Source organism: Nuphar pumila, chromosome 1, assembly GCF_984573655.1.
Source record: "Nuphar pumila chromosome 1, dmNupPumi1.hap1.1, whole genome shotgun sequence".
In the NCBI taxonomy this organism is placed as follows: Eukaryota; Viridiplantae; Streptophyta; class Magnoliopsida; order Nymphaeales; family Nymphaeaceae; genus Nuphar; species Nuphar pumila.
Window position 1 is genome coordinate 132778587 of NC_143249.1, and position 23462 is coordinate 132802048.

Sequence of the window (23462 nt, forward strand, 5' to 3'; positions counted from 1 at the left end):
TAGTCCTAATGGATTCAAGACTCTGATATAGAGTCTCAGTTCGCTTGGAACTCTATTTTCAAAACTTTTAACCCCTTTTTAAAATCATTTTCAGTCTTTGTTTCAAGTTTTTCAAAACTTTTATGTGGGTCCGACTCAGTTGGCGCCATATCTGGAGGATTTTTGACCCAGTCAGGACTCTGTACCATTTCAAAACCTTCAATTCTAAGTTCGCTTTTTAATACCTTTTGAAAAACCTCTCGATTTCAAGTTTTAAAATCGTTTTTGAAAATTCAAGTGGGGCCCACTCTGGGTGGCGCCACATTTGAGGAGGTCAGGGTTAATCAGTGTCCTAGTTAGTTTAGAAGTTTAGAAGAGTCAAAATCTATTTTAAAAATCCATTTTAACTTTGGTTTTTAAACTATTGTTTTTAAAGGTTTTAATTAAAGCTTTAAAAACCAATGTGGGGCCACACTAGGTGGTGCCACATTTGGAGCTTTTGGGGTTTAGTTAGGAGTCTTAGGTTAGTTAGGGCCTAATTAGGAAATTCAACAAGCCATATCCAATTAGGAAAAATCGCCCCCTCCCCCCCCCCCTTTAGAGTCCAAAATTTTTAAAACTCTTAAATTTAAAAAAACCTAAAAATTTTTATAAATAGATGCCCATGGGGAGGTAGACCCCTATTGATCTCTCACCTCTTCCTTGGAATCTCTCTCTCCTCCCAGCTGCTTTCTTCATTGCTGCAACTTCAAGGTACATTTTTTTTATAATTTTTATGCTTTATTTAATTTTATTTGATATTTTAACATGAATTCCACCATTGGCGCCTTCCCTTTCATGGATTAAACCATAGAATCACCATCAAGAACCTCTAGATCAGTCCAAGAAGATGATCCAACCCTGTTTTACTGTTTTCCAGGGATTCTAATCCATTAGAATCATTCAAAAACATGTTTTTTATGTTCTTAGCCCATAAGATGTGCGATTTACCCGTTAAATGGGTTAAATCCAACTCTAAAAGGCAAAATCAATTTCAGCCATGGATTCCCTATAATTTATTTATTTTATTAGCATATTAATGTTTATTACATGTGTTCCAACATTGAAATTGATTTTGATTTACTGTTTAGATTTTTTTATTGTTTTCATTGATTAAATCATGTTTTATTAGGGTTTTTTAGATTTTTGTACATTTTAATCTTAGATTCAAAGAAATCATGCTAGTTCATATTGAAATACTCAGTAGAAATTTCTGATTTTTTTGTATGTTGTTCACGGATGTGTTAGTGAACTACTGTAAAAAAATCAAAGGTTTTGAGATTCAGGAACTTTGTCAGAAAAATCAGATATCAAACCATGATTTTCAATCGTTAAAATCGTTATTGAAATTCATAGGTAACTTGCAATTACGTTATTTCTCTCATCCAATATTTGATTTGAGATCCATAAAGTGCAGTGGCTTTATGTTGATGTAGGATGTTTACTGTAAAAAATTTATAATTTTTTGTCTCTATTTGATATTTTTCCTCTGTCAGAAAGTCGGATCCATATTTTAAAACTCGTTATGATTTATTAAAACCCTAATCCGAATTGTGCTGATCATAGATATTTAACCGCAGATCCTATTTGTGATCTGTAAAAAAGGAAGTTCATTATTTATTTGTCTATTATTCACTTCTGAAATTTCAGATAATTTTTATGAGGTTTGCTATTTATTTTAGTATTTGTAACCGGAAGTATCTATTTTAATCAATTTCATATTTGTTATATTTAAGTCCAGATTGCCGGAAGGATATCTCCCTCATCGAAGGTGATTTTTCTTATCTGTAAATAGGAGATTCTCTACCTTTATGTCTAGTTTACCTCTGTAAAATTTCAGGAATTTTTATAGTGTTTTGACCCCTGATTCAGGTCTAACACTAAAACTGGTACAGATCCATTGGCAAAAATAGCAAATTTTAGGGTTTTATGCAAATTCCGAATTAATTTTTTTGTCAAAATTGAATCTTTCTATTTCCAATTAAATTATAGGGTTACAAGGATTGTACATGCCGATTTTTATGAATTTTGGATATCATTTGGTGCTTGAATCAATCAAATTGCGAAACAGGGTACCCGTAGGATCCCAAAACACTGCTAAAATCATGATTTTCATGATATTTCTTGATGTTCATGTATAAGTTCATGTTTTTAGGGATTGTTCATGTTCATAATCATGTTAGGATGCTTCATGGTAGATTTTATATTTATTTGATTTCATTTAAACCCTAAATCCCAAGTTTTTCCCATAATTTATTTCAAAAAACCCTGATTTCAAGGCCATAGTCTTGTTATCGGGGCAATTTGGTCATTTGACCTCAATTTTGAAATTCCAAACTTTGGTTTTCTCATTTTTAATCATATCATATCATCTTTGGTTCAATTTATCCTCATTTGAATTTCAAAAGTTGTATTTTACAAAATATCTTTCTGAAAACCCTGATTTCAAGGCCATAGTCTTGCTATCGGGGGCATTTTGGTCATTTTGATCCCAATTTCGAATTTTCAAATCCCATTTTTATTATTTCATCAACTTTATTTCATATTTCATTATGTTTATCCCAGGAAATCATGGAAAAAGGCTTATATCTAACAGAATCCAGTAATTTCTAGATATTACTGGATAAATCTAGAAAAGCCAACATATCTTCACTAACAAGTTTTCTAGTTTTGCAGGGATATTGAAGATTTTACTTTCTTGTAATTTCCTTTATTTAAATTCAGTTAGTGATGTAAATTATGGTTAAATTTGGAATAAGAATTTCAATTCCTGCTTAGAATTAGGTTGCATTGCATATAGTTTAATTCTACAAATTTCAATATCTGGTGAATGTATCATTCATGTATATTTTTACAAATCCACCATGGTCTACACGAATGGCACGTGCACAAGATCTTATATAGTTGACAAACTTGGTGGAATTCATATTTATGACCATAGTCAGAATACAAATGAGACCCAGATTTGTGATCTTCGTATTAGCCACATTTAGCCTACACTCTTAGGCTAACTTCAAAATGCACTGCATTTCTCAAAAATACAAAAAAAAATTCTCAATTCTTCAAAATCAAGTCTTTTAAATCCATATTCATTCATTTCATTCATCTACAAATTCCAATTCCAACTTAGAGAAATCGATTTTCTCAAAAAATTTCAAGTCTTACTCAGAAATTGATTTTCTCAAAACTCTGAGCTTTCAAAGGATATTTCAAGTATTTCTCAAATTTAAAATCATGAATTCCCAAGTTATATTTTCAATTTACAAGTTTTAATTCAGAGAAATCAAGATTTTCCAAAGTTATTTGAATTTTCTTAGAAATCAATTTTCCTAAAATACTTTGATCTCTTCAGAAATCGATTTTCACTTTCTCAGAAACATTCTCTCAATCATGATTCACGATTTTCAAAGTGCCATATTTTCCGAGAATTCTCTAAATATCTCCAAACTTTGAAGCAAACATCATGTTTTCAAATCTGCATTTTCAAAAATCCATAGCACATGCCTGATTCTTTGTGCGTTTAGGAATTAGAACATCGGTTTAGACAAGTTGAACAAAGCAAAGCACTAGATTGATCATTGGTTCGATTACCTCTGGTAAAGGGCCAGAAATGGTTGAACCTCGTACTGACAAGCGAGTCTCATTCTTTGGAATTATCCTGCATTTTAAAACGGAGGCGAGTTATTTTCAAAAACTTTTTTAAAGGTCAGTTTGACTTGCAAAAGTAAAATTTTGCGATGATAACAGGTTTGGTGACCGTGATGAGACCTGTCTTCGCCTGATCAATTATGTGCTTGACTTAGTTCAAATTGTCAAAATTGTGTTTCATGGAATGTCAGCTTTTACTTTCTGTTATCATGTGAACCTAGGAGCCTAGACTTGAACCTAGCTGACATGGATTGCATGTAGACTAGGCATGGTTTGGTAGGACCATATTGAGGAGAATTATTCATGCTCACATAGACTTAGGTCTGAAATACAACACTCCTCAATCTAGGATTTATATTGAAAACAATGTTTGGTTCTTCAAATATTTCAAAAAGTCTATCTCTCTAGGTCTTAGAGCCCTCTATTTGCTTGCATGTGCTCATGTTTTCAAAAACTACCCCACCTATCTTTACCTGGTCTTCACGTTGCTGGGCTTTCTTTCAGAACCAGAGTTTGGGACAAAGCTTCACAACTGGGCCACTTATTTGGACTAACGCCTCCCTGCCATGTACCAAGGGCCATAGTCCAACGTATATCGGTAAGCTCTCAAGGATATTGGAAAACTTGAACTTAGAACCGGAGAAATTGATTTTATGCCACGTACATTAGGCCTCAGCCTAAGTATATCAGCATAGCATGATTGGACACAATTGATCTGAACCTTAGAGTTAGGATTAAAGTCCTATAGCTATTTCAAAACTTGAGGGAATGTTGTATGTGCATAATTGTTTGTACAGGATGTGATTGAATGTGTTGTAGTAATCTCCTCTTTACTTTTCCATATTTTCCCCAGTTTTTCCAAAATATTGGATGATTTTTCAAATACCTCATTTATGAAGTATTTCTTTGTATTTTATCAAAACTTTGGACGAGTTTCCAAATCCTCCTTTATTTTTCTCAAAAACTCCAGGTGATTTTCCATCCTTTCTTTCTTTTGGATCTCAAATTTTTTGCCTCATTTTTATCCCGCCTACAATTTTTCAAAATTCCTGTATTTTCCTAAAATCTTATTCCAATTCTCCATGTTTTTCAGTATGATGGCATTCAGTCAACTTGATTCAGTCTTTCCTGAGGGTCATATCTCCTACGAGGTGCGACAAGGTCTTCCTGAACATCGAGTCCTCAGCACCGGATCCTTCTTTCCCCGGTGGTATTATTCATGGCTCAAGAATTTCTCTCATATGTTTCTGAACCATTTGAGTGATTGTGGGTTAAAAGTGACATCTGCAGTGAGAAAATAGACAGTCAACAGTAATTTGATCCACGCGCTGGCAGAGCGGTGGAACCCGAGTACTAGTACCTTCTGGTTCCCATGAGGGGAAATGACTTTGTTGATGGACAAATTCTCAGAAATTATGGGATTACCTGAACCAGCTGGTCTGCCTGGAGATCCACTAGAGAATCAATTTTTGATCAATGTCAAGGGTCTGGATCCCCGAGACGCTTTGGTCTGCATGACAGGACGCAAGTCTTGGCCATTGATTGAAGAGAATGGAAATGAGTATGTGAACCTGCTCAAAATCTACAGATAGTATGGGGCATTTGTGGAAGTCAATTCCTTATCTCAAACAGTTCGAGAAAGAATCCAGCATGCGATGGTCTTATGCACTGTGGGATTGGCTCTCTTTCCAGATGGACAGAATTATATGGATATCAGGATAGTTCAACTTCTGCGAAGGTGGGGAGGTCGACAGATCAGCCGCCTCTCTATAGCCATGGCTGCACTCGCTTTTCTGTACCGAGGGTTGACCCGTTTCACACTCGGAGAATCAATTCTAGTCGAAGGGTGCACCTATGCATTGCAATCTTGGTTCCTCCGACATGTGCCAGCCCAAGCCAGTTCATTCAGATACAATGGTAAAAAGCTTCTGCCAGTTGCGCGATACCGGTTTTTGATCGACAACCTTCAGGAGAAAGAAATCGTGTGGGACTACTTTGATCGTCAGGAATCACCTCCCAGATATACTTATGCATACGACAAGTGGTTCAAGCTACTTGGCCCATTCTTCTACGCATATTACCATCTAGAGCATTGTGTCAGGCAGTTCTCTCAGAGACAGAAGCACATAAAAATCTATCTACTATCAGGGATCTTGCCAGAGTTCGATCTCACATCAAATCAGTGGTCCGAAGCATACCATTCTGCCAGACATTGCTGGGATTCTTTTGTTACTCTCACTATTTTTCCTGGTCCTCGAGTGTCCTCGGATTATCAGAAGTGGTGAAAAATTGTTTGTCCCCCTCCCATTTGACAAGTTTATTATTAATAAAATCATTCTTTTCCTTCAATAAAATTTCTTTAATTTTCATTTCATCTTGGTTTGACGACCTCGCCTAGGTAATAAGGCACATCTTCAGTTGTTTATTTTGCAAAGAATAGCAGCGCAATTGTCGTGACTCCAGCGATGACTCAGTCCCTAGTAATGGGACATCTTTTAAAATTGTCTACTAGATATTCAGCAAATATTCCTTATTCAAAACCATTTTCAACAGTTAACCCTCAGTTTTGCCCTGCAGAGAGCACTTGCATCCTTACATGGTTCAGACGAGGTTCGGAAGAAAAATTGCACCAGTCCAGCCTGTCAGTTCCTCGTCAATCTCAGTGCAAGAAATGGCCTCTTCACAATCCGTCGGAAATGAAGGTCAGCAAGCCAATGATAACATCGACCCACAGATGTATTCACTATTCCAAAAAATGTTGAGCAAATTACTATATGAAGAAATAGGGGTCAGTTCAGGAAAAACCCACAATAAGAAAAAGGTCAAGAGCCGAACAGTGAAGAAGAATGTAAAGATCACTAAAAGGCAAAGTCGTCATGAAGAAACATCTGATGAGGTAGAATCAGCAGATGATGTCGATAAGGAATATGAGATTCAACAAGAATTCAGAAGGTCAATTCAGGGGCAGGGGTCGGCTTACAAGTCCAGGAATCAGTCCGTTGATAATCCTACTCAGTCACAACTCCGAGATGTGGTTAAGATGGTTAAGGATCTTCAAGCTCGTGACAAGGGGAAAAGGGTCTTTACAAGTGAAGACTTCTATGATGGATTGGATGGGGATGATGATCTCGACAATCTTCCTAAGAAATTTATCAAGTTTGATGGTTCGGGTGACCCAAAGGCACACCTCGCCCTTTTCTTCGCAGAGTGTTTCAGGTTCAGAAGGAGTAATCGAGCCTTATTTCTTTGTTTCCCTCGTAGTCTGGAGGGTATTGCGGCAAAATGGTACTCAGAGCATATTAACCCTATAGAGCTGAAAGAGTTTGACAAAGTGGTCAATTTATTTATTGAGCGCTTTTTAATCAATGCTGAGGTCCTCCCGACTCTCAGCCACCTCTGCAGTCTGAAGCAGAAAGAAAATGAAAAAGCCAGGGATTTTATTCATAGGTGAAGATCCGCTTGTAACAAGATGTGTGACCCAATATCAGAGGGACACACACTATCTTTGATCCTGAGTAACTTCTCGCAACCCCTAAGGGGACTAATTTCTACCTCTCCATCAAAGACCTTCATAGAACTGACAGAACGAGTTGAATGGCTTGAGTTGAGTATGGAAAATAGCTCTTATGAGGGCTTCATGTTTAGTAAGAACAACGGTCAGCAAGAATTAAAGAAGACAACCCATTTTACCTACTCTGCTAATAACAGCAAGAATCAGAATAAAGGAAATACGAAGGATCACAGTTATGGGTCAAACCCCAACAAAAATTATCAGAAGGGCAAGTCGATCCCTCAATATGATAGACAACCTCAACAAACTCTTAAACAGAGACCGAGACTTCAAGAAAATCCAAAGCGTGAAGGGTGGAGTTATAATCGCAAATTTACTCTCCTAGATCAGTCCCTCGAAATAGTGCTAGAATATATGCTTGGCAATGACATGATTAAGCTTCTAAAGGTAGCCGATCCGCCAGTAGTCATGGAGAAAATGAAAGAGAGATTCTGTAAGTTCCACCGAACAGTGGGACATGATACCGAGAACTGCTTCGTTCTAAAGAATATTATTCAGGATTATATTGATAAAAACTTGTTGGTGGAAGGGGCCGAAGATGAGAAAATGGGAATACTGAATTAGCCTTTCTTTCAGCATTCAACCGCAATGATATCTGACCATCCTTTCCAGCCTCAAGACCACATCCAACCATGTCCTAGCAGTGATATCGACATTCAACATCGGGTTTTAGTGTTACATAAGGCCCAGTCTAATTCTCAGAAGATGGATCTCGTTTCATCTCTCAGTAAGCTGAAAGTCTCAAAAGAACCTGCTGGGGTATCTCCAGAGGTAGCAAAAAGAATGCCATGGTTTCCCAAGAACTTTATCAAACCCATGTCGGAAAAGAAAAAAACATCAGAAGAGAAGATGGATACAGTGCAAAGACCAATCACTGCCCTCTCCAACATCCCAATTCTTGAGTTGGCATGCGCCTCTCCCAAGCATCAGCAAGTCCTGGATGACTTACTGCGAAAAATCAAGGTTAAGCCAGGCATCACTCCCGAAGACATGGCCCAGATCGTTAATCAGGCCATGACCAATGCTCCCATAACTTTCTCAGATGAAGATCTGCCCAAGCCTCACGCATTTCATAATAATGCTCTATACATTATGGTGCGAACTCGGGGAATGATTGTACCCCACGTGCTTGTAGATAGAGGCAGTAGGCTCAACATTTACCCCGAAATGACTGCCAAGGCTCTGGGTATAAAAGAAGAAAAATACATGCTGGATCCGATCACCATTTATGGATTTGATAATCACAGACAGACAGCAAAGGGCAAGATCTTCCTGGAAATATTTATCAACTACTCTGTTCACATGGTGCTTTTTCACGTTGTCAATGTGCCACCAACGTATAATCTTCTATTGGGGCAAACGTGGATTCACAATGCCAATGCAGTGCCATCCACTCTGCACGAGTGTATTAAATGGTCTAAGGGTGGCATGATCACTACCATCCTGGGAGAAGACCCTGAAGAGAGGCTACCACAGCCTATGATCCCTAGGCCAACTTATACTGCTGACATCCCCAGCATCAGGGAAAGTGAAGAGGTTGTTCTCAGTGAAAGACTCGAAATGTTAAAGTTAGAAGCGGTGCCAGAGACGAACCACACAACAGTGATGGTCCAATGGCAAGGACCACATTTCTTTAAAGTTGGAGGTCGTCTCGATTACGACACCTTCAGGAACCATCCTCTCTTTCCACAGTTCATAAGAGCCAAGAAAGGATTTGACCTCCTGTTGAAGCATGGTTATCAGCCTTTCAAGGGTCTGGGCAAGAATGGAGATGGCCAACTAGAGCCAGTGATCCCCGACCATCATTCGCGCAGAGCAGGATTGGGATTCATGGGCAAAAGATCTCAAAAAAATATTGTCTTCATTAAGGGGATCCATTAAAAGCGTCTACCATTTGTCTTTCTCCTTTTTATTCATTTGATTTCTGCAGTTTGTAGGGACAATGTCCCATTTTAGTTCATTTTAAATGTCATCATTTCATTTTAAGTCTTCAATAAAGCTATCAATTTTCTCGTCTATCTAGATGCCATCTTTCTCTTACTCTGCAATTTGTCTTCAAAATTTGTTGTTCTTATCCTTTTTCATTTCATGCAATTTATGCCATAATGAATGAACTTTTTCTAAAAGGCTACTTCTTTTCAAAATTTCAGAATGTCTTCTCAATCAATAAAAAGATTAGTCATCAATTCTTCAATCACATCGAAACCTACGAAGATTTATCAGGTCAGTGCAAGAGTAGAGGACAGTAAGGTCACAAAGCAGCCAAGAGAAATGGCAAAATTTGATTCATCGCTTTCAGAGTTGCCAGAATTTACAGCAATTCAGAAGCAAGATGAGCCATCGGCCCTAGTTTAGGATCCTACTGAAGACATCAATATTGGTTCAGAGGATAGTCCAAAAATTCTCAAGATCGGCACCAGTCTAAGCACATAGGAGAAAGGAAGGCTCATCAATTTTCTCAAGCAGTACCAAGAAGTGTTCGCATGGACTTATGAGGATATACCAGGGTTAGATCCTAAATTGGTGGAACATCACCTCGTTTTAAAGCCTGATGCAAAACCAGTTAAGCAGAAGTTGAGGAAGATGGATCCTCGAATCGAGCAGCAGGTCAAGGAAGGACTTGAGGACTTGCTCAAAGCAGGATTCATTCGAGCAATAGATTATCCGGATTGGTTGGCGAATATCGTAGCAGTTCCCAAGAAGAATGGAAAAGTTTGAATCTGTATCGACTTCCGTGATCTCAATAAGGCTACTCCAAAGGATGACTATCCGCTCTCAAATATCGATCTCTTGGTCGATAACACGACTGGTCATGCCATGTTCTCTTTTATGGATGGATACTCCGGATATAATCAAATCAAATTGGCCGCTCGTGACCAATCCAAGACATCCTTCACCACGCTATAGGGTACTTTATGTTATACAGTCATGCCGTTTGGGCTCAAGAATGCCGGAGCAACCTATCAACATGCAATGGCCACCATATTCCATGATCAGATGCACAAGACCATGGATGCATACATTGATGATATCCTAGTCAAATCCAAGGAAGAAGAAGATCATATCGATGCTTTAAGTTAGGTCTTCAAGCGACTCATTCTTTACAAGCTAAGACTCAACCCTTAGAAGTGTGTCTTCGGAGTTGAATCAGGCAAGTTATTAGGCTTCTTGGTCAGCAAAAAGGGGATAGAAGTGGATCCTGCCAAAACAAAGGCCATCATTGATATGTCACCTCCAACTACTCTCAAAGAATTGCGTAGTCTTCAGGGACGTATGCAATCAATTTGGAGATTCATATCCAATTTTGCCATGAGATGTGAGCCTTTCAATCATTTACTCAGAAAAGGAATGAAATTTGAGTGGGGACCAGAATGTCAGCAATCGTTTGAGCGTATAAAAAAATATCTTCTTAACCCACCCGTTCTGAAGCCACCAGAATTGGGAAAGCCTCTTTTGTTGTATGTTTCAGTTAATCAAGTCGTCTGTGGCGGATTCTTGGCACAATATGAAGAAGGCAGTCTTATTGAACATGCCATCTACTATGTAAGCAAGACTTTTATTGACTATGAAAAGAAGTATTCTCAGATAAAAAAGACATGTCTAGCCCTGGTTTGGATGTGTCAGAAATTGAGACATTACTTGTTAGCATCAGAAGTCAAGATTCTTTCAAAACTTAACCCTCTCAAGTACATTCTTGAACAACCATTTCTTAGTGGACGAATCGCTAAATGACAAGTCCTTTTGATGCAATATGATTTGGAATATGTTTCTCAGCAATCAATTAAAGGTCAGGCTATCGCTGACCAGTCAGCCGATTTTCCTTTGATAGAAGATGTAAAGACAAATGATGATTTCCCCGATGAACGGATATGCAATATCCAACAGTCTCCAGTTTGGAATTTATTTTTCGATGGTTCCAAGAATATGGCTGGCATAGGAGTCAGAATCTTGTTGATCACGCCTGAGAAGGAGATGATCCCTTTCTCCCTCAAACTCGATTTTCAATGTACTCATAACATGGCTGAGTACGAAGCCTTAATACAAGGTGTAAAAATTCTATAAAATTTCAATATTAAGAGGGTGCATGCTTTTGGTGATTCATTGCTCGTCGTTAGCCAGGTCAAGGCTGAATGGAAGGTCAAAGATCAGAAGCTTCTTCCTTATCAGAAGATTGTTTTAGCTCTCATCAACAATTTTGATGAATTCCAGCTTTTTCATATCAAAAGAGAATTTAATCAAATAGCAGATGGCTTGGCCAGCCTAGGCTCCATTATGTCTTTCAAAGATGGGGAATCTTGTCGTTCTTTTGAAATTGGCAGACTTGATCAACCTGCCTTCATTCCAGCAGAGCAGATAAACCAAGCCGAGTAGAAGAAAAAGCCTTGGTACCAAGATATTAAAAACTTCATTGAAACTGGTGAGCTTCCACTAGAATTGTCAAAGAGGGAGCAAAAAGCGATTCAGCGTATGTCTGCCCGTTATTTTGTTCTTGCCGATGTTCTTTATCGTCGAGGGTTCAGCTATGAGTATTTCATGTGCTTAGATGAAGTTAAAGTCAAAGAAGTCGTACGAGAAGCACATGAAGGCATTTGCAGTGGACACGTTGGCTACCAAACCCTTGTTAAGCAGATCATTCGGGTAGGATATTATTGAAAAACCATGCAGCAAGACTGTTATCAGCGCAAAAAATTTTCCCTCTCTCTTGCGAGAGAGAAACGAATTTCGCGAGTCAAACTCGACCAAAGTTTTGAAAATTGTTTTGAAAATTAACTTGCCTCCGTTTTGAAATTTTGCGGGAAAATTCTGTGGAATGGGATCCGCCTGTCGGTACGAGGTTCAATCGTTCCTGGCGACTTTACCAGGGGTAATTGAACCAAGGATCAATTATGTATTCTAACTTGACTCAAATGTCTAAATTATGCTCTTTTTTTCCTAGAATGCACAGAGAATCAAGCTTGTGCTATGAAATTCTGAAAAAATGCAAGTTTTGAAAACATGATGATTGCTTTGGAAAATTGAAATATGCTGGAAAAATGATTGGAAAAGTGATTGAAATTAGAATTCCTGGAAAAATCATTGAATTTCATTGGAAATCAGAAAACGGATTGGAAAATAAACTCTCAGGAAAACTTGAACTTTGGAAAATCGATTCTGAGATTTAGATTGCGTTTTTGAGGAAATGGATTTGAAAATTCTGAGAAAATCAATAAAGCTCATTGGAAAATGATTTTGAAATGGAAAATGGATTCTCAGAAAATTGGATTCTCAGGAAAATGGGGAATCTGAGAAAATTGATTTCTGAAAACTTGAGATTTTGAAATTTGAGAATTTTAAAACATTGGAAAATCTTGATCTGAACTTGGGAAAGGCTTTGAAATCTCATTTGAAAATTTAGAATTCTGAGAAAATCCAATCCTGAGAAACTTGGTAAATCCTTGAGAAAATTGTTTTTCTTGAAATTGAAATTGAAAAATGAATTTGAAAACAATGCAATTTGAATAATATGAATGAATGAATATGAATTTGAAAGGGAATTTCAATTGAGGAATTGAGAAATCCTTTTAAAGTTTTGAGAAATGCAATGCATTTTTTAAGTTAGCCTAAGAGTGTAAGCTAAATGTGGCTAATATGAAGATCATAAATCTAGGTTTTCTTCGTATTCTGACTATGGCCATAAATATGAATCCCACCGAGTTTATAAACTCTATAAGAGTTTTTGCACGTGCCATTCGTGTAAACCATAGTGAATTTGAAATAAATATGCATGAATCATACATCAAATATTGAAATTTGTACAAATTAAACTATATGCAATGCAGCCCTATTCTAAGCAGAAATGTAACTCTTACTCTAAATATTACATTGATTTTTACATTGAATTGAATAAAATAAAGAAATAAAATAACTAATCCTTCTTCTTGAATGTTCTTGCAAAACTAGAAAACAAGGTTAGCACAAAAATGTAGGTTTTTCTGAATTTATCCAAAAATATGGGAAATTATCGAATATTTTTTAGTTATAAACCCAAATTCATACCCCCTTTGATATAAACATGATAAATAATGAATAAATTTCAAAAATAAACTTGAAAAACAGAAGTTGGGATCAAAATGACCAAAATACCCCTGATGACCTTAAAATCAAGGTTTTTTGAAAGAAATTTTGTAAATTTTAGAATTTTGAAAATCAAATAAAATAAATCAAATACAATATGATGATATGCATGAAAATTTTATGAAATTGGAATTTGAAATTTTGAAATTTAGGTCAAAATGACCAAAATACCTCCGATAACAAGACTATGGCCTTAAAACCAGGGTTTTCTAAAATAAATTTTGCAAAAATGCAAAATGTGAAATTCAAATGACATTGAAATTAACCCTAATATGATACGACATACTTATTTACATGAATAACACCCTAAAATGGCGAAAATATCATAAAATATCAAATTTAACCTGATTTTCGCCTGATTTTCGCTTCTGAATTTAAAGATAGACTAACACATAGAGCAAATGAACTTGGAATTAAGCCAAATTTGTCATGGACACCTAAAATAACTATAAAAACAGAATGGAGCTTGAAAATCTATTTTTTTGTATTTTTAAATATGGAAATTCAAATAAAAACCCTAAATTTTGTGATTTTTGCTTAAAATGTTGATTCTAAAGGGGATTTCGGATATCAAACTTCCATAAAAATTTCCCAAATTTTATGGGGTGACAGAGGACATCAAAGCAAAGATTTTTTCCTTTTACACTTCTGGTTTTGACCTATGGTCGGAGCTGTACAGCTCCGGCAAGTCGGATCGGAATCCGACGACTCTAGGATTTGGGGGAAACAGATAGGTTTCGGTAGAAAATGTGGGAAAAATAGTAAACAGATGGGCAAAAAACAGAAATTGTGGGAAAATGTCCCTGCAAACAAAAAAAAATGATATTTTTTTATCATTGGTATTCGAGTTACGGTTTGGAAATAGGCACACTGTTATGAGAGACCCAAATCTCTGAAATTTTGGGATATTGAAATCTGTCAGACAGAAAAGAAATTTTTAGGAAAAATACTGAAATAGTTCCAAAAATCTCCAAATTTTGGGAAATGACAGAAAAATATGTTAAAAACAACTTTTGTGTTGAAAGTTTTTGCAGTCAGGCTACAGATTGAACGGACGCGGTGCATTAGGATCTGTCTACACCCTGACGAAGGAAAATTGAGATTTTTCGAGGGGTCTGGGAAATCCGTTTTTTTACAGAGGTCAAAACTAATTAGAAAAACCTCAAAAATTCCAGATCATTAGTAGATTTAATTATGAATCCATTGTGATTTTCGGAGGACAATCCGGATCCCCCACGAGGGTGGTGTCGGAGGTTCTTGTCTGCTAAAGCAGAAATTAAAAATTCAGAGAAGCAGAAAACTCGATGTAGGGTTTGATTGGTTTAGATGGGTTCCAAAACCCGTATTGATCCAAATACATGGTAAGGAATGACAGGCAAACAAATCTAAATACAGTGAAATTTCCAAGATTTTTTGAAATAAAGCCTTCACATGAAATCATAACTTGATTCTACGTAAACATGGAAATCTATGGATTCTAGGCTAAATATTAACAAATCTATGTAATATGGACAAAATGAAAATAATGAAATTGATCCATAAATGATATTTAAAACATGAATATATGCAATGTGAGAATTAAATCAAAGACTAATAAAGGGGTATGGATCATCTTATTATTTGGCTTATGAAGTGAAAATCCAATCCATCGTCTAGATGGATCTTCATTCCATGGCCTCTTACACATAAACTATAAAGAATACTTGAAATGAATATCAAGAATTCATATGATAAACTAAAAGGGGCCTTTGAAATTAAATTCCACTATAAAAAAGAAGAAGAAAGAAATACCAAAGCAAAGATATGGATAAACCTTGGATCGGCAAGGGAGATGGCTGCGAGAGTGAAAGAGTTTGATCAATGGATCGTTGGTGGAAGTTGGAATCTTAGAGAATGCTGGAGCCATGTGGATCTTGCTGCTGGGAATCGATTTGAGATGGCTGCAAAGTGTTGAAGTGGTGCTGCCAACGTGAAAGGCTGCCACAGCAAGGGCGTTGGAGATGGTTGCGACCAAGAGAAGAGCTATGGCCGACTGCTGCAATTAGAAGAAGTGCAACAAGGATGATGGTTGGATGTAGTGTTGGCTGTGGTGCAGCTGCTGGTTGAAGATGCAACAAGGTGGGCTGCTAGAAGGCTGCTGCTGTGGAGAGCTTGAAGGTTGGTTGTTGTGTAAGGCTGAAGAAGAGCTGTAAGGCAATGGAGGATGGTGCTTCAAAGTGGAGGCCGGCTGAAGCTATTGAAGAGGAAGTTGTGGCGTCTTGAGGTAGAAGGAGAAGTTTCTGACTGTAGCAGCAAAGTGGAAAGAAAGAGAGAGTTCAAGGGAGAGAGAGAGATGCATGCGTTGAATGCCTAGAGATGCAGCCGTATGGCTCCTTGAATGAGAATTTAGGGAAAATTCCAATCTTTCCTAAGTTCTTGTTAGTTAATGAAAGAAAAGAAAAATCATGTAAATGGGTTGGAGGTTGGGGAAAAAGAAGGAAGGAAGGGAAGAAGGAAAGAAATAAGGAAAGAAAGGGAAGAGAAGAAGGAAAGAAAGAAGGGAGAAAGAAAAGGAAAGAAAGGGGAAGAAAGGAGAGGGAAAGAGGAAAGAAAAGGGGGGCTGGACTGCCATACATGAATGGAGGGAGAGGAAAGAAAGAAAGAAAGAAAGAAAAAGGAAGAAGAAAAAAAAGAAAAGAAAGAAGGAAAAGAAGAAGAAAAAAAAAAGAAAATGGGAAAAAAAAGAAAAAGAAAGGAAGTGGGCTGGAAGGTGGGCTAGGGTGGTCGACCCCCTTGTGGGTCCCACCTTTAAAAAAATAAAATAATTAAACAAAATAAGAAGTAAAATAAAATAAAACAAACAAAAAATAAAGAAAAAGATAAAAAAAAATTCTTTTTTTTATAAATTAAAACAAGAAAATGCAAATAGATGGACCATCTCAGAGCGGGTCTAAATTCCACTTTTGAAATTCATTTTGATGATTAGAGGGGTAAAATAGTCTTTTCAAAAAATTTCTAGACGAAACGAGCTATTTTTGGCAGTTTTTGAAACAAGCTCGGATTTTGAAGTTCAAGACCCTGTTGCGAAGCAAATCCAATGTAGAATTTGAAAATTTAATTTTGAAAGAGATTCAGATTGTTTTTCTTGAGAAAATATTTCCAAATTTAGAATCCCGAGGGTAAAAATGTCAATTTTGGAAACCCAGGGTTTGAAATTGATTTCTGAAAACTTTTAAAACTCAATCTGGATTGAAATTTATAAAACTGGAGTTCTGGACTTCGAAAATGAAATAAAATGTGATAAAATGTTATGAAATGCTGAGAAATGATATAAAATGATGAGAAATGACATGCGAAATGCTAACCCTGAATGAAGAATTTTGGATGTTAGACCCCGATTGGCAGCTGTACCAGTTTAAAAAGCATAAAAACTGATAAAATTTGCAAAATGGTTGAAGAAATGATTTTTGGACTCTACTAGATTAGAGTGACACTGAAAATTAGGGTTTGAGCTGAATTGAACTGAAATGAGTTGGATTGAGCTGGATTCTAGAGTTTCAGAACTCAACTGGACTGACCAGACACTGACTCAACTGACCTTTCTGACTAAATTTTCAAGAAAAACTGCCATTTTTACAGAAATGGTACGGAATGGTCATTGGAGTGAAGTGAATTACGAACCTGAACTGGGTTTGAGTTGAAACAAAGGTTACTAATACTGAGATAAACTAAAATCGAAGCTCGAACACTAGCTCAATTGACTGAACTCAGCTCAGTTTCAGCTGAAAGAGCTGAAATTGACTAAAATGGGCTCCTGGACACCTGAAAATGGTTTTGAACTGAAACTGGAGCACTTGAACTCCTGGTGAGCTCAAGTTAGACTCTGAGGAATATGAATGACTGACTCAAAGACAATTGGCTTGGATTTGAGTGAGAAATGAGGTCATTTCTGAAGAAATGATCCCATTTTGGCAGGAATGGTCAGAAATGAAAATGGTTTGTTCATTGTGAGCTCAGATGAGCTTGGAATGACTGGTATTCTAATTGTTTTGAACTGACCAATCAAGTTTTGTTGGCTCCGACTGACTGGGGTTCGGGATGACCTAAGGGTAAAATGGTAATTTTCCTAATAAAAATGGGTAAAGTGATGATTTTATGAAATTGACTCAGGGTTTGACTCCTACACTGACCTAACAGGGTTGGCACTGCACGAGGAGGGTTGTCTGAACATGGATGAGAAAATTTGGGGTGTTTACAGATGATCCTCTTTGCTACTAAGTCGGCTTGAAGACGAGCTTAGTGGCAAAGAAAAACACACCAAATTTGAGCTATAAAAATGCCCCAGTTAGAAGGATCTAACTGGATATGAAGAAATTAGCCCTGATGAAAATGGTAGATATGAAGTGAAGAATGAAGAAGAAAATTTTACTTCAAAAAAGAAGTGAGATTCAGGTTTTTCCCTTAACCTGGATGGGACGGGAAATACTTCGTGTAGAAACGAAGCTCAGGTTTGACCCTTAACCTGACTGGGAGAATGAAATACCTCATTAAAATGAGGCTCAGGTTTAACCCTTAACCTAATCGGGAAATGAAATACCTCATCAAAATGAGGCTCAGGTTTAACCCTTAACCTGACCGGGAAATGAAATACCTCATCAAAATGAGGCTCAGGTTTAACCCTTAACCTGATCGGGAAATGAAAATGATGAGATTCTCGAAAGAAGAACTCATGATGGAACCTTCAAACTTCCGCACAATGAATCCGATAGAGGTTTTGCCAAAGGATCAAATTGGGGTCCCTAAAGCTTGAAAAGGGGTTTGATTTTAGGTGTCTCATTGCTGAGACTAAATAACTTTTGAAATTGGTGACCTTTTGCGAGAAAATAATTGGTGGCTTAACCTCAAGTCGAAATTGGACTGTCTATGGTGGGACAGTGGGGACACAGGGAAGTGTGCGAATCTGAGAGCCCAGGCGCTCAGATTATACCAACAGAAGGGAAGGAACCTTGAAAACTCCCGTTATCAAGTCCTTAAAAGGGATAACAACTGATGTCAGGATGCGCCAAAAATGAACCTCAAGCTCTCGCTTCACGCCAGGATGGCTAGAAAATATTGTCAAAATGTTGATTTTTTTTATTTGAAATAATTGAAAGTGATGCACATTGTTTTGAAAATATTCTCTCTTTTCTACCTGAAGTATTACCTTTGACTGGGTTTAACTTCGTAGAATCAGGATTCGAATTCAAATTGCTTGCAATTTACTTTCTTTCAAGGAAGCTATCAATTTCCTTGATATGAGCAGAAAAAAAAGTATTTTTGATATTGTGAAAGCAATTGGTGAAATAATATTGATAATAGAATTTCACAAAATTAAAGAAGATTCTTGGCAGATTTGGTAGTCTGATATTCTAGGATTCTTTTCTCATGATGATCTTTCTGCCCACTTTTTTTTTATTGGCAGAATTGGAGCTCTCTTGAGTTTTTGGGGATTACATCATCCTTCATTTTGGAGATGTCCTGACTTTTCTCTCTCTTTTTTTTTTGGAAGGGTATGTCACAAACTCCTTCATCTTGGAGATGCTCCGATCCTTCTTTTCTCTTAGGGATTATATTGACGGTTATTGGCTCTTTGGTTGGAAATCTCTTGATGATAGCAGAAATTAAATATCATTTAGGGTTTGTCGGGAGGCTCATCGCAGTAGCCTTCATCTTGACGGTGATCTGAACTTTCCTTGGAAGGATCCGTCATAAACTCTTTCATCTCGAAGATGATCTAAATCTTCTTTGGCTCCGGGGGTCTAACTCGCATAATTCGTCTTCATCTTGATGACAATTGAGAGATCCCTTTTGCAGATATTTACTTGCAGCTTAGGTGATTGAAGAGATATGGAAATTGAATGGATTTTTCTGTATCACCCAGGATATTTCTTCTGCCTTATTTTCCAAGAAAGATCTTCAAAAATGTGCCATTGACTGCGATCAATACCGATCACTTATGGCTTTGCAACAACATTGAATTTTCTTTGCCGACCATATCGAGGATTTATTCTTCATCCTTTTGGTTGGCCAATAAAAATATTTCAAATTTTGAATTCTTTTTCGCGAAAGCTTTGTCCTTTCGGAAATAATACTGAAGATATTCTGAGGTAATGTTTTTGTGCAATAAGGATTTTGAAATCAACAAATATTTAATGACAAATTGGCAAAATTTTCTTGAAATCCTTTGTGAAAGCGAGCATTTGAAGCACAACGCAACGCATCCATGACAAAAATTTTCTTCTCCTTTCCCCAAAGGAGAAGTTTTAGAAATGGGAAATAGAAATTACTCCTCTCTTCCCTGAAGAGGAGGTGTTTGCAAAACGAACTTTCGAAGAGAAATTAAGCTTTCGTCAAAACTTTCTAACATTAAGCTTCTCTTATGGAAAGGGGGTCGGTAATGGTGAGGTCGGTGAATTGGTCATGAAGGAACAAGTCCATCACACTCTCCCTAAAAAGAGGGTCCTCCATGATGAAATGGCCTAGTATGAAATTAGGGTCACAAGAAAAGCAAACTTCCGTCAAAGCTCTCCCTGAACTAAGGGTTCTTTGTATGAAATTGAAATTTTGTTTTGCAAACGGTTCACAAAGACACGAGTCCCTTCAAACTCTCCCTGAAAAGGGGCTAGGTGAACAAAGGATAGCATGCGAAAAGAACGAGCTCCCTTGAACTCTCCCTGTACAAAAGGTCTCTCGCAAGAGGAAATGATTGAAATTGGTATTGGGTGACCAAAAGGGTCGAAATTGGAAATTTGAAATTTGGAATTTGAAAATTGGAAATTGGAAATTGGAAATTGAAAATTGGAAATTGATTGAACCGAAGGTCAAAATTGGAAATTTGGAAATTGATTGACCCGAAGGTCGAAGTTGGTAATTGGATCTTGAATTTTGATGAATGATCAACACAAAGACTGAACCCAAGAGGTCGACTGACATGACCAACCAGTGAGACACTAATCACGAGTGCTCAACTTTGAAAGAATACCAGTATGAATACCGGGTTTTGAAGATATGTCAACATAGACATTGGATTTTGAACATGTATCAGTTCGAGCACTGGATTTTGGAAGTGTACCAGTTCGAGCACTGGATTTTGAAAATGTACCTTGTTTTTAAATTGAGACTTGAATTTTTGAAAGAGACCTATGCTCTTAAAACACTTGGGAATTATAACGAGAATGGTTGTCGGGGTCTCAGGATTATCCCTTATCCTGAATGGGTATCGAACTTGATACAAATGCATACCAATGAATGCAGATGCCAATGAATGTAGATGTCAATGAATGTAGATGTATGCAAATATGAAAATGATATAAATGAGTGCACATGCATGCGAAATGAGAGATTTGTTTATCCTGCCTACATACAGGATATTTGTAGATAAAAACAAAAATTTAAAAATGCCCCAGTGTAACTGGGAAAGGAGAATTTAACCATTATTGAACAAAATTTGGAGGAATTACAAAGAATAAGACATGTTTTAAGTATAGAATTTTTTCAAATGTCGAGCATTGATGGGATCTGGTAATTCCACTCCGTCGGCATTGATGAGCCGATATGAATTGCGGGGTAATGCTTCTTTGACAACATAAGGACCTTCCCAATTTGGTGACCACTTGCCACATGGGCGGTGCTTGAGATAAGCTGTTGATCTGAGCACTAGATCATTGACTCAAAATTTTCTTTCAATGACAGATTTTGCATATTGTCTGGCTATCCTTTGACGATATGATTGAGTGTGCTCTGTTGCTCTGAGTCTTCTTTCATCTAGCAAATCAAGTTGTACTAGCCGTTGTTGTTGATATTGATCAAGAGGTAATTCTAAAAGTAATACAAATTTCAGAGCAGGTTTCTGAACATGTAGAGGCAGTACTACTTCAGTTTCGTAGACAAGTTCTGATGGAGTAGCATTAGTTGGAGTTTGAATGCTGGTTCTATACGCCCACAACGCATCATGAATCTTCTCATGCCAGTCATGGTCTGTTTCCAAAGTTCGCTCCAAGATTCGAATCAAAATCTTATTGGTGGCCTCTTCTTGACCATTCCCTTGAGGATAATAAGGAGCGGAGAAATGATGATGGATTCTGAATTTTGAGCAGAACATTCTCATTCTCTCATTCTTGAAATGACTACCATTATCTGACATGATATCATGCGGTATGCCGAAATGACATAGGATATTCTTGTGGATGAATGAGACCACATGTCGACCTTCGACTGTGCATAGAGTGACTGCTTTTACCCATTTAGTGAAATATTCTGTTGCGGCAAGAAAATATTTATGGCCATTTGAAGCATAAGAAGTAATGGGGCCTACAACATCAAAAGCCCACATAGAAAATGGCCATGGCGAGACGACAGATTGCAAATATGTCATTGACGCTTGAATGAAAGGTGCATGCATCTGACATTGAACGCACCTCTTCACAAAACGATAGCAATCTTGTGGCATAGTTCTCCAGTAATATCCCGCTCGCAGGATTTGTTTGACAAGAGTTTGGTAGCCAACATGACCACCGCAAATGCCTTTATGTGTTTCTTGCATAACTTCTTTGACTTCTTCTTCGTCCAAACATCTGGAATATTCAGAACTGAATCCATGACGATAGAGGACGTCAGCAAGAATAAAATATCGAGCAGACATGCATTGAATTGCTCGTTGCTCTTTCTTTGAGAGTTCTGGAGGAAATTCACCAGTTTTAATGAAATTTTTAATGTCATGATACCAGGGCTTCTTCTTTTGCTCAGTCTGGTTTATCTGTTCTACCGGGACAAAAGCGGGTTGATCAAGTCTGCCAATTTCAAAGGAGCGACAAGATTCTCCGCTCTTGAAAGACATGATGGATCCCAGATTGGCTAAACTGTCTGCAACTTGATTGAAGTCTCTCTTGATATGGAAAAGTTGGAATTCTTCAAATTTGTCGGCAAGAGCTGAGACAATCTTCTGGTAAGGAAGTAATTTATGATCCTTCACTTGCCATTCGGCTAGGACTTGATTGACGACGAGCAAAGAGTCGTCATAGGCATGCACTCTTATGACATTGAAGTCTTGTAGAATTTCAGACCTTGTATCAAAGCTTCATACTCGGCCATATTGTGAGTGCAAGGAAAATCCAGTTTGAGAGAAAAAGGGATCATCTCCTTCTCTGGTGTGATTAGCAGAATCCCGATTCCTATGCCTGCCATATTCTTGGAATCGTCAAAGAATAAATTCCAAATTGAAGATTGTTGAATATTGCAGATCCGCTAATCGGGGAAATCATTCTCGGCTATAACATCCTCTGCTAGAGGGAAGTCTTCCAATTGATCTGCAATTGCTTGGCCTTTGATAGATTGCTGGGAGACGTACTCCAAATCATATTACATCAATAGGACTTGTCATTTGGCAATCCGTCCACTGAGGAATAGTTGCTCGAGAATATACTTGAGAGGATTTAGTTTGGATAGAATCTTGACTTCAGATGCCAGCAGATAGTGTCTCAATTTCTGACACATCCAAACCAGAGCTAGACATTTCTTCTCTATCTGAGAGTATTTCTTCTCATAATCAATGAAGGTTTTGCTCACATAGTAAATGGCATGTTCTATTAGACTGCCTTCTTCATATTGCGCAAAGAATCCGCCACAGGCAACTTGATTAACTGAAATGTATAGTAGCAGGGGTTTCCTCAATTTTGACGGCTTTAAAATAGGAGGATTAAGCAAATATTTCTTGATGCGTTCGAACGATTGCTGACACTCTAGTCCCCATTCGAACTTCACTCCTTTTCTGAGCAAATGATTGAAAGGCTCACATCTTATGGCCAAATTGGAAATAAATCGCCGAATTGATTGCATGCCGCCCTGAAGGCTACACAATTCTTTGAGATTAGTCGGGGGTGGCATGTCAATGATAGCCTTGGCCTTAGCGGGATCAACTTCTATCCCCTTTTTGCTGACTAGGAAGCCTAACAATTTGCCTGATTCAACTCCAAAAACATATTTTTGTGGATTGAGTCTTAGCTTGTAAAGAATGAGTCGCTTAAAAACTTGATTGAGAGCTTCGATGTGATCTTCCTCTTCTTTGGACTTTACCAGAATATCATCGACATATGCA